Here is a 12424-nt window from a genome sequence, read left to right as displayed (position 1 = left end):
CCCACATACATTTCATAACTAGATAATAGAACTTCAACATTTGGACAAACATGATGTTTCTTCCTTTCTTTGAAGAAATGAATAAAATGAAATGGTAAAAAAAAAAAAAAGTTTTTAAATGTCCGAATATAAACCGCTGTTGTCACTTCATTGATAAAATTAGCTGTTGAAAATTACAGTGTTTCCTTTGTTTGTTGGTAGGACTTAAAATAATCAGGAGCAGTCAAAAAATATCCAGTTTAAAAAAGCTTGTAGCTGTTACGTAAAACCACAAGCTCCCTGCTCTGCTCCATTCTGATGCATCCACTAGTAGACGACTAGATCCATGTTTTCCTCATCCAAGCTGGCACCTGACTCCAAACTGGAGGACAGCTCCAACCATGCTTGCCATTTTTTTGCACTGCTAATGTTAGGTTGGGGGTTTGAGGGACTGTAAGCTATCGGGAGAGAGAGTGTAAACAGGTGATGGGAAGTGGGGGTAGGCTCACTCTGCGCCACTCAACTCAGACGTCAATTCCTAATGAACAATTGCTGCTCTGGGGAAACTGTCTGAGAAAACGGCACAGATTTACCGATTTTGCCTTGAAACAGCATAATCCTAATTAAAAGACCACTGGGAACGCTTTGAAAACAGATCAAAAGATGATTGGAGTGGAGAGTTTTTTTCTGGTTTGAACTCTTGAAGTTTAAACCTTTTGTAGAAAAATAAGACAGGTATTTTAGACGGAAAACAAAGATCTGTTTGCGATCCTGTACGCATTCTGTGCAAGAGTCACGGCATTGAGGAGATTGATCAACTGTGGTCTATAGAAAATCAAGAAAAAAAAGTAAAATTGAACAGAAAAAATCTGTAAAACATTCAAATCATACAAACCGTGTTATAGTTATGCAGCAGTATAACGACGAGATGTCAATACATCTTTTGTATTGGCACTTCTAAAATTCAACAAAAGAAGCGATGTTCCACTGTTTGCAGAAATAAAAGCCGAACACTGCACTGCACATGTATTGATTAGGTCTGGAGGGGCGGGGTCGGGAAACTGGATCCTCCTTGTATCTCTGCCATTCACCCGGGATAGGAGGCCCCAATCAAACACAACTCAGCCTCATTCCAGATTCCTCTTTAATCTTTATGAATTATGAATTGGATTCTGTGGTTGAGAAAGAAACAGCATTTACATAACCCCTCTGACCAGCGCCTCATGTTTTATGTGCACTCAGATCTGCACCGCATCGACAACAAATTATTTGTCCTTGTGCATTCAGCATCTGCAGACGTGTTCATGCGTTGAATAATTCAGTGCAGGAGCACGCGTGCAATGATATGTACATTTCTATATGTTGGTAGTGTGGGATTTCCATTAGAATTGTTCACCGCCGTGGAATCAGGAGAGTCAGCAGGAGGAACAAAGTCCTCCCCCTGCGTGCGGCATTATGGCAGCGTGAGTAAAGGTGTTTTCTGACTCACAAAGCGACGCTTTCAATTTCAAATGGGATTCGGGAGGGGTGGTTGAAAAGAAGAAGAAACAAATCTGCGGAGGGCTTCACACCACTTTTTACCCCTCCTCCGTCTCCTCATCTCCTCTCTGCCGCTGTCTCTTTCCCCTCTCTCTCTCTCGTGTCAACCTTTTCAAAAAGCATCTATATTCTCGCACCAGACTGTAGGAGCATGTTGTCATGTTGCTATGCTACCTGAATGTCAAGCAGAATGTCAGAGTGATGGCAGAGTGTGAATGTGCAATAAAATATGAAGCTTCTTCTGATGATGAGAAAGCTGGAAGGGGAAGAAAGGGAAGCACAAATACTGAGGGCATCATTAAAAAACTCATTTCTGTAAAAAATTTAAGACAAATACAGTTGAATTTAGAACAGAAAATTGCTTCACTTTAAAACAGACTTCATTTTTTGGTTGTGGAAATATGGGAAAAAAAACATCCAGCATTGTTAAAGGTCACTAAACTCTTTCTCTTTTGTAAACTCCAATAAACTAGCAGAGTTGTTGACAGTAATGCTAATTTGACGATGGAAACACACACATTCAAGCTCACACGGCCACGCGCAAAGGTCAAAACCCCCCGTTTCATTTCAGTCTTTGAGTATCTGTGTGGAAACACCTGAAAACAAAAACCTTCGGATCACAGCAGCTCTCTGTGTTGAATAAACACAGCCTCAAACAAACAACATCATTGTTATTTAATAAACAAAAACGAAGCCAAAAGAGAAACACTTTTATGCGATTCTGCGCCTCCCCTCACTGCTTTGGCAGGACTTGGAAGACTTCACCATCGGCGGCTGCTGCTGCCGCTCCTGAAGCATCTCCGTGTCTGCCAACACTGAGGGAAACATCTGAAATAATCTTAATCTTGAAACGAAAAATAATCTCAAACCTTCTCCAAGATCAAACCAAATTAGTGGATAAGCCAGGAGCTCAATCTCAGACTCTGCAAGCCAGAGTGGTTTAACGTTAAACGGTGTGCGTGGTGATCACAAAATAAATAACGGACATTGTTATGGCAGTGTGATTTAATCCCTTAATGACATGCAACCGTACGGAGCGCTGTTCTGTACGGGTGCTGCGAGTATTTGGGTTGTCTGGTCCCGTGGAGGGCCGTAGAGAAGACCAACCCCATCCTGAGGGGAGTGCAGGTGTGCTTTTTAGTTCCCATGAGGCTCCTACGGCCACTTCAAAGGCCATCATGAAAATGGAACGTACCATTGTCGTGCATTTGGGTGATTCTGTTGTATGGTGCTCTTACATCACACTCTAGTGAGATGTGAATACTGGCTCTCTACTGACCAAACGCGAATGCATGCATGCATGGGGCCTGCAGACGATACGGAAGTGTCTGTTGGATGGTCGTAGGACGCCGACACAAACTTCACTCTAATTGTCCATAATTTCCTCATTTTTTACAGTCAGGCTGCAAACAACGAGCCCACACTTATCAAATGAACACCACTATCAGGCCCCTTGCACAGGCTCAGGATTAATATGACACGTTTGCATTTTACGTACTTCCTTCTTACTTATCCGTGTGTGTTGTTTAAGTGTTCGTTTCGACTTGTTGCTTGCAGCAGGTTCGTAGCAAAAAGTGTGCATGAACAAGCAAAATCAGATTGGAAGAAGTGCAGAATTCACTTTAGGTCAGAGTTCACTGTTCTGCAGTCAGAAAGAGACTTTTGGACAAAATCTGATCTAAATTTTATACTTTTTCTGTGGGCTTGTCATGTGCTTGAAGAGGAATTTTCTGGAAGAAGCGTGATCCATTCGATCAATTAATATTCCTGTTTTGTTTTTTTTAGCTACTGAATTTTTCTCACTTTTACATGAAACATTTTATTCAAATTTCTATAACTAGAATGCCACCGAGTCTCTAGATTATTAACTAGACATTTGTTACAGCTCCCTTGCATCATGTGTGGTGCCTTCAGACGTCTTTAAAAACATTAGATCAAATATCTTCGGCGAGCAGAGGCTGCTCCTCTTTATCATCTGCCGTTCAGGATCGTTGTGGATCCTGCTCTTCTCCTGGTCCAATTTAGCTCGAACCAAATGATGTAAATTTAGAAAACATTACTTAGGAAGATGATGGATGATTGTTCTCCTGGAGGGTTGACTCTTGCAGAGGTCTTCAGAGTTCTTATGCAAAATGAGGTGACCTCGATGTCGAGCATGAATTCCAATCAGGGTTTCAGAAGTTGTCACATTCCATGCCACGTCTTCACAGCTCTCAGGTCTCCTTGGTTTCTGTTTAGCTGCCTTCCTGAGGAAACCTTCAACTGTAATGCAGCAGACTGTCACTCTCAAAATTTCCAGATTTTCTGGATAAGTATTGGAGGTAGCACAAATAAAAAAAAAAACGTAATTTATTACTCATAAGCGGAGTCTGTCACTTGCTGTGACCTCTGAACCAGCCGTCCCACATCTACGTCGGTCGATGCCGTCAGTCTGTCAGCGGCTCACTGTGCTTTCTGGTTTGTCAAATCGGAGAACCGCTGATGTGAACAGTTCCAAGGACAGAAAATGTGGCCCAGCATGTGTAAACCTCACAGCAGCTTTCCCATCGGGACACATTCACACCTGCCAGCACGAGAGGCAGCCATGAGAGGCAATCGGACAGTTTCTTCTCCAACACCCCCAGTTTGTGGTTTCAGCGACGAGCTCAACCGTTGGGACAAATTGACCTGCTGGTTTGATGTTTTCTACATAAATACGCCACTTTTTAAAGAAGCTTTTGAATCTGATTAACTGTGAGTGATGGACTCGTACAGGAGGATATAAAAGAAGCAGAACAGTAGCCGGCCTCACTTGATTCTGTTAAGGTCAGAGATCAGGATTCAGCAGTCAGGTTTAAAGTTGAAATGTTTTTTTTTTTTTACTATTTGAAAAAAATTAAAAACAACAAAATAGTATCTCTAAATTGCCATCATCTCAACTCAGTCCGACAGTTTGTGAAGAGGCCTTTGAAGGAATAAAAGCTGTGTTTGACTCATGATATACCTGCTGTCAAACTGAAGGAAAGTGCTTCGACTACATCATCTTTATGTACAACACCCCAGGAGAGTCCCCAAAGAAAAGAAAAGAAAAGAAAAGAAAAAAAGTGCCAAATGAAGTGATGACACCATTTTTCACACCATTTCTTCCTGGAGTTACATAAGCACAAGGAGCCGCTGCGTTAAATTGGACAGAGAGAGGAATGGATTGAAGGCTGCATCTGCAGCGCCTTCCTCTCATCCCAGACTAATTATCAACTCTTACTTGACTTCATGGACAAAATTACATATTTGTTTTTCAATCTTGTTTCATCCATAGCAGTAGTTTTTTTCTGGGTTTTTTTGGGGGGGAGGTGTATTTTTCTGCAGTATCAAGGATCTAAATCTCATTTTCTGCTCTGAATTACTGTCTAATGAATATAAGGTTTTGGATTTGGAGACAGGCAGACGAGCTAATGGGTTTGTTGGATTGTTGAGTAGTATGCCACACTCATTATTGCTTTCAGTGCTGTGATTAACTTGATTTGCGGGGCAAATCCATCGGCGGGAAGATGATGTGCTCACATATATAAATGCACGCATGCCTGTAATGTAATTATCTGATTTATTAAGTTTTTAATATAGTTTGTGGCTCAGCTGGATCTAGAAAAGTGGACGGCCGAAAAAACATTAAGGGAGCTGATGTTCAAGTTGTGATTGATTTAATTTGGTTGGAGAACATGATGTCAGAACACACCAAACAGGATAAGAAACCCGCTCAGGGTTATCTCTGCTTAAAAAGTACATCTTTGTTTTTAATAAACTGCTCATAAAAAGTGTATTAAAAGTGACCCTCACACAGGAATAAAAGTCTTCAGAGACATGGGAAGGCTCACAGCTTGATACTTTCTCCACAACAAGAGTCAGTTATGAGTAAGACTGACAGACGCGCTGAGATCGAGCAGGTTTTAGGTCATCTCTTCTACCTTCAATTGCATACTGCCCTGAGTGGCATCTAAAGCCACAACTGCCCATACAGGTGGATAGGAGAGTGAAAACTGAGCAAACCTGCACGGAACACGCACGAAATATCAAGGATGCAGAACGCTTGCTGAGCCTGTAGAGAAAAAGTCCTCATGCACATGTTTTCTTGGACGACACGCGAGGGTCAGTAAAGGTGAAGTAGGGGAAATACCGGTTTATAGTATGGAGGTTTTTTTATCTTTTCAAATCCTGCAAACCGTGCAAGGAGCCTGGAAGTGCTGTTCACATGATTAGTGTGTGCTGCTTTCAGGCTCCTTGCATGCAGCCTGACTGGGCGGGCACCAGTAAGAATCTATGTTTTTGAAGTAAAAGACCAATCCCAGAGTCTGCATGTAACCTTCTGCTTAACTCTATTTTTTTACAAGTCTTGTTGGGCAAACAAGCCACTTATGAAGAGCACCTGGTGGTTTTTCTCATCACCTTTTGCGCTGTGGTTCCAAATGTCCAGGCCTCAAACTTTCAGAAAACTTGTCACCTTAAAAAATGAGGAAAAACTTTGTTGACAGAAAGCAAATTTGAAGAAAAACAGTTAATTTCTCCAACAAACATCATGTAAGCTCTCTGAAAAAAAGGCCTTCAGCTCTTCTCACGCAGCGGCTTCAAAGCAGAACTGATCCGCCTCAATTAAGTCTTAATTAAACTGAACTTGTTTTGTTAATGTTTTTAATTTTAAAGTAGGATGCAGCCCAGAAGTCTGACACGTTTGTGTAGTTTATCACAGAACAACACTTTGTTTTATTTTAGTTAACAAATGTTTTGGACTTGAAAAAGGATGCTGCCCACCTCCCGACACTCACATTGGTTTAAACTAAACTCCTAACAGGAGATGAGTCACAGCTTGAATTTATTAAGGTAAACAAACACTGGATGTTAAGCTCTGTGCACGTCTGCACGTGCATGTGTGTGTTTGTGGCAGTGAATAAGGCATCGCCTCGGTCCCCAAAGCACCAACAACTGACCTCCGTGAAGTACACGAAGGTCGCCGGGAGTGTGTTGTGTTTTTGATTGGAAAACACGTGCGCGCTCACGAGGGAGACGCAGAAACATTCCCCAAAAATGTATGTTTAATGGGGAATGTGTGGAGCCTCTCTTCTCACCTGTCACCTTTCATTAGAGCGCGGCACGCCGGCTGACCTTGGTCGTCTTCTGGAGTTGGTGTGTGCGTCTGTGTCTGTGTGCATGTGCGTTGGGGGGTTAGGGGCTGTCTCCCCCTAATGATGTGGCTGTGAAATTGGGCCCGAGCGCAGCGCCGTCTCTCATTATGGCTCCTCAAATTCATTTGCTACATGGATTCTGCCTGCTCAGGCATGCGCCGCACAACACTCGCCCACGAAGCTTCGCTTGTACCTGCTGTTTGTTTTCATGTCCTACATGAAGACAAACAGCATGTTGAGTTACACCTGTATGGAGTTCATCCAAAACAAGGTCACTCTTCTTCATCTGTCTCTCAAACAGAGATCCTTTTATCTTATTATTAGAAAAAGTTGATTTTTGTAAAGACAATATCGATGAATTAGTAAAACGTATCTGAATGAGACTTATTCTGTTTCCATAATTAGGTTTCCATTCATTCAAATCTTTTAGATAGTTCTCTACAGTTTAGGTTGACTTTAGGTTCAGGTTGAATCTTAAATCCATAAAACATTCATTTCTGTGTTAGCAGAATTTAAAACAGGAAAGCTGCTGTTTGAGTCCAAATTTATACTAAGATTGCAATTCTGATTTCCAACATCACAAATATAATATTTGACCTATTTTGATGTTTTTACCAGGAGGGAAATGTCTAATAACTGAATCAAGAGTCTTTCTTCTGAAAGTTTTACATTTCAATTAGTTGAAAAAGTTATTTTTTTAAGAGAAATATCACACCTAGATGTTTTTTTTAAAAAGGGGCTGGATCTTTAGCCATTTTTAAAATGTTAAAAGGCTTTCAAAAATCTTCTGCAAAAGTGTCCAAGAAGCTAAAAATAACTTCATTAACTCCTTTTATGAAACTCATGTTTTCTATATTCTAATTACAAAGTACTATAATAAAACCAAAAAACTGCAAATTTCCTAAAGCTCAACCAGGACAAAACTGAAATTTAATCATCGGTTCTGAAGACAAGCTAAAAGGAAGTGGGATGTAGAAAGGACTGAGGAAGGTAGACAGGAGTACAAGGAAGCGCAGCGTAAAGTGAAGAGAGAGGTGGCAAAGGCCAAACAGAAAGCTTACGATGAGCTATATGACAGGTTAGACACAAAGGAAGGAGAGAAGGACTTGTACAGGCTAGCCAGACAGAGAGACAGAGATGGGAAGGACGTGCAACAGATAAGGGTGATTAAGGACAGAGATGGAAAGGTGCTAACAACCCAAGAGAGTGTACAGAAAAGATGGAAGGAGTATTTTGAGGAGCTGATGAACGAGGAAAATGACAGGGAAAGAAGGGAGGAAGATGTGGTTGTTGTGGAGCAGGAAGTAGCAGAGATTGGAAAGGATGAGGTTAGGAAGGCTCTGAAAAGGATGAAGAGCGGAAAGGCCGTTGGTCCTGATGACGTACCTGTGGAGGTATGGAAGTGCCTAGGAGAGACAGCAGTGGAATTTCTAACAAGGTTGTTCAATAGGATTTTAGAGAGTGAGAAGATGCCTGAGGAATGGAGGAGAAGCGTTCTAGTCCCAATCTTTAAGAACAAGGGTGACACGCAGAACTGCAGCAACTATAGAGGAATAAAGTTGATGAGCCACACAATGAAGCTGTGGGAAAGAGTAGTGGAAGCCAGGCTTAGGAAGAAGGTGGAGATTTGTGAGCAGCAGTATGGTTTCATGCCCCGTAAGAGCACCACTGATGCCATTTTTGCTTTGAGAATGTTGATGGAAAAGTACAGAGAAGGGCAGAAGGAGCTGCATTGTGTGTTCGTAGATTTAGAGAAGGCGTATGACAGGGTGCCGAGGGAGGAGCTGTGGTACTGTATGAGGTCGTCTGGAGTGGCAGAAAAGTATGTCAGAGTAGTTCAGGACATGTATGAGAGAAGTATGACGGTGGTGAGATGTGCTGTAGGTCAGACAGAGGAGTTCAAGGTGGAGGTGGGACTACACCAAGGATCAGCTTTGAGTCCTTTTTTGTTTGCTATGCTGATGGACAGGCTGACAGACGAGGTAAGACAGGAATCTCCCTGGACAATGATGTTTGCGGATGACATTGTAATTTGCAGTGAGAGTAGAGAGCAGGTGGAGGAACAGCTAGAGAGGTGGAGGTTTGCTCTGGAAAGAAGAGGTATGAAGGTCAGTCGTAGTAAGACAGAATACATGTGTCTGAACGAGAGGGATCAAGGTAGAAGCGTTAGGTTACAGGGGACTGAGGTGAAGAAGGTGCAGGAGTTTAAGTACTTGGGGTCAACAGTTCAGTGTGATGGGGATTGTGGAAAAGAGGTGAAGAGGCGAGTGCAGGCAGGTTGGAGCGGGTGGAGGAAAGTGTCAGGAGTGTTGTGTGACAGAAGAGTGCCAGCAAGACTCAAAGGAAAGGTGTACAAGACAGTGGTGAGACCAGCTCTGCTCTATGGGTTAGAGACGGTAGCAGTGAGACAGAGACAAGAGGCTGAGATGGAGGTAGCGGAGATGAAGATGTTGAGGTTCTCCTTAGGAGTGACCAGGTTAGACAGGATAAGGAACGAGTACATCAGAGGGACGGCTCATGTTGCCTGTGTCAGCGACAAAGTCAGAGAAGCCAGACTGAGATGGTTTGGACATGTTCAGAGGAGGGATAGTGGATATATTGGTAGAAGGATGTTGGAGATGGAGCTGCCTGGCAGGAGGGCAAGAGGACGGCCAAAGAGGAGATACATGGATGTCTTAACAGAGGACATGAAGTTGGCTAATGTTAGGGTAGAAGATGTCCATGATAGAGTGAGGTGGAAAAGGATGATTCGCTGTGGCGACCCCTGATGGGAAAAGCCGAAAGAGAAAGAAGGTTCTGAAGACAAGAGAGAGAGGATTTTACCACATCTTCAGAATTTTAAACCATCTCACCGTGTGAGAAACCTTTTTGACTTTTTGACTCTGAGCAAAATTGAAGCCCACAGGTTAAAAGTGTCGTTAAGACAGGATTTTATCATTTCAAAAACATTGCCAGAGTCCGCCCATTCCCCCCTCCTTCCAGCACAGAGGTGCTGATGCATGCTTTAATTTACTGTAATGCCCTGCTCACTCTGGTTTACCCAAAAAGTCTCTTTCAAACCTAAAACTATTGCAAAAGTCGGCTGCACGAGTTCTGACGAGGACCAGGGGGCGGGAACACATTACACCTGTTTTAAAATCGCTTCATTGGCACACTGTCTGTTTCAGAATTGATTTTAAGATGTTTTAATGGTCTTGGGCCTTCTTATTTAAGTGACCTACTTTTAAATGAGCCCTCGCTGACCCTGAGGCCCGCCGGTGCTGGACTTTCAGTTGTCCCTGAGATGAGGACAAAGACGTACGGCGAGGCTTCGTTCTGCGATGTGGAACAGCCTGTTGCAGCCTGTTGTGTGTTTTTTGGTTTGTTTTGTTTTAAATGTCAATGTGCTTCGGGTTGCGCAATATTTGAGTAGCCCTTTTTTTAAACTAAAGTTTGAATTGATTTCATTTGATTTGAAAAATGTCATCATTAAACGTTTCTGATTTATGATTGAATCACACATTTTACCATTCAGGAGTACCACAAATATTTTTAAAGAACTTCTGAATTCTGTTTTATCTCTTACACTATATAGTTTTAAAAATGGCTTCATGATAAAAAAAAAAAAAAAAGTCACTACTGCTTTTATTCTCCCTTGAATTTTTTCACATCCTGGATCAGGTTTCGAGTCTTTTATCCCTTTTTGGTTTAATATACTTTTCTTTGATTCTTATATGTGGCGAAACTCCAACCACATCTTTAATGCCTAACTTTTGCATAAAAAGTAAAATTTGTGAAAAGGAAAAACAGAATCTTTATTTATTGAAGTTTGTGCATTCTTTAAACCAGGGGTATCAAACTCATTTTCACTGAGGGTCACATCAGCATAGTAGTTGTCCTCAAAGGGCCAGATATAAATTATACATGTAACTAAATTTAAGGGGAAAAAAATGTAACTACTCCTTAATGTTAAATAACTCATTTATGTATGTATTATAACTTTTTAAAGTGACAATAACAGTTTCATTTAAAACATATGTTTGCTTGTTACTCTAGCATAAATCCTTTTACATTTGATTCTGTCAGGTTAGGTTATATAGACTGTGTTTAAGTACTAATGTATAGTTGCCCAATCCGTTATTTCAAGTCCAATGCCCCCTAAATATGAATAAATACACACCAATATTTATTTTTTATTTTAGGAAATGAAAAACTTTTAATCTCTCGCGGGTCACATAAAATGGGGCCTTGAGTTTGACACATGTGCTCTACACTTTTATCCAAAACATGTTTTGTAAAAAAATAAATAAATAAATGGGGGTTTGCAGTATTTGTCATTTTGGGTGTTTCTTTGTTAATGAACAGGAGTGTCTTTAAAGGTTTTTGGGGCCCTGGGCAAAACCCACAGTGGGGCCCCCCTTTGCTCAAACTGGATATTTTTAGTAAAATAAGGGGAAAATATAATTTTGCTTGAAAATTATATTTACTTTAATGTTTGGTTGTTTTTATTCTACTTCACAATCGTCTGTAATAAAGGGGATTATAACAATTGTTGTTCATGTTGGTTGGTTTGATGGTTCTTTGTGTTTAAACTTGATCAAATAAGCTGATTTAATTCGAAACGAAAGCATATGTTTTCAAACAAACAAACTCAAATAAAAACAGGGAGCTTGGAGTTGAGAAGCTGACCACCATCAGTAAAGGAAGAAGTGCAAAGAAAACTGAACAGGATGGGGGCTGTGTCCCTGTCCTGATGGGGGATGGGATTGACTGACGTCCTGTTCTCTTCTGTGACCTTCACAGGCGCGCCGCTTTAACCAGGGCCTGACAACACTTCAGTCCAGTCATGGCGTTTGGCGGTGGATCACAGACTCAGAGCTGCCTCTGTGTTAGCCGTCATGTTGCTCTTTAAAAGAAAGCCGGAAACAGAAAGGCCTGCAGGATGTACAGAGAACCAGGCAAGTGTCAAAAGTTGGGATCTTGTGTGCAAGCAGATGCTAAAACGGCGACTGCGTGGCACGCCGGGGTTACGAGGAGGAAGAAATTAGGGAGAGACGCCAAGAGAGATTGAAAAAATGAAAAACCCGAGAGGTTCTGCTGAAAAGACACTTTACTCCTCCTCGGCTGGCTTGTTACAAATGTCAGCGCCGCCGCTTAACTGGACTTGAAATGATGCGTCTCGTCTTTCTCTGCCTTTCTCCGTCATGCTCTCCTTCATTTACCGAGGTTGCCCTGAGCACCTGAGTTTCCTTTTATGAGCATCCTTTCTTCCCCCTCCACTGTTCTCAACCCCTCTCATCTCACCAAGCAGGGAGAAACCTGTCACCGCACAGCATTAGTATGCTCTTTTCATATCTGAACCCCCACCACCACCTCCACCCCTTTCGATCTGTGCAAACATAAAAATAGTTTATGCCTCTGACAAGAAAATGCCTCTAATCCTGAGGTTTGTAGGAGAGCAAACAGACGCAATTGGCCACTTATTATTCTGTGTAGAATTTTTCTGTCTTGGGTGTTTGTGGTATCCATGGCAACAAAATAGGGTGCCCGTACCCCCCCCCCCCCTGTCACCGAGCAGAATGGGAGAGGGGTGGATGAAAAGAGGCAGTGAAATAAGACACTAACTGGGACGCACGGGGCAAGCTGTAACCTGTTAGTTCAGTAACTAGTGTGTGTTGTGAGTTTGTGTGTCCGTGTGAGTGTTTGTCAAGTGTATAATAGTGACGGTGCACCTGCGCGTAGCTGTCAGCTTTCACACAATCCGATCTGCATTT

At 42.0% G+C, this 12424-nt stretch overlaps 1 long non-coding RNA gene across 1 annotated transcript in view; it reads left to right on the top strand.

Moving 5' to 3' along the window:
* Positions 1 to 11591, top strand: part of LOC144993938 (uncharacterized) — a 36928-nt gene extending 25337 nt beyond the window's left edge. The window contains exon 4 of the long non-coding RNA XR_013657244.1: positions 11454 to 11591. This is a non-coding gene — a long non-coding RNA (uncharacterized LOC144993938). The remainder of the gene's footprint in view (positions 1 to 11453) is intronic.
* The last annotated feature ends 833 nt before the right edge of the window (positions 11592 to 12424 follow it).

This window comes from Oryzias latipes, chromosome 7, assembly GCF_053564925.1.
Source record: "Oryzias latipes strain Hd-rR chromosome 7, Olatipes_Hd-rR_3.1".
NCBI lineage: Eukaryota > Metazoa > Chordata > Actinopteri > Beloniformes > Adrianichthyidae > Oryzias > Oryzias latipes.
The sequence above is the reverse complement of the archived record's forward strand: the minus strand, read 5'-3'. Positions and strand labels throughout refer to the sequence as shown.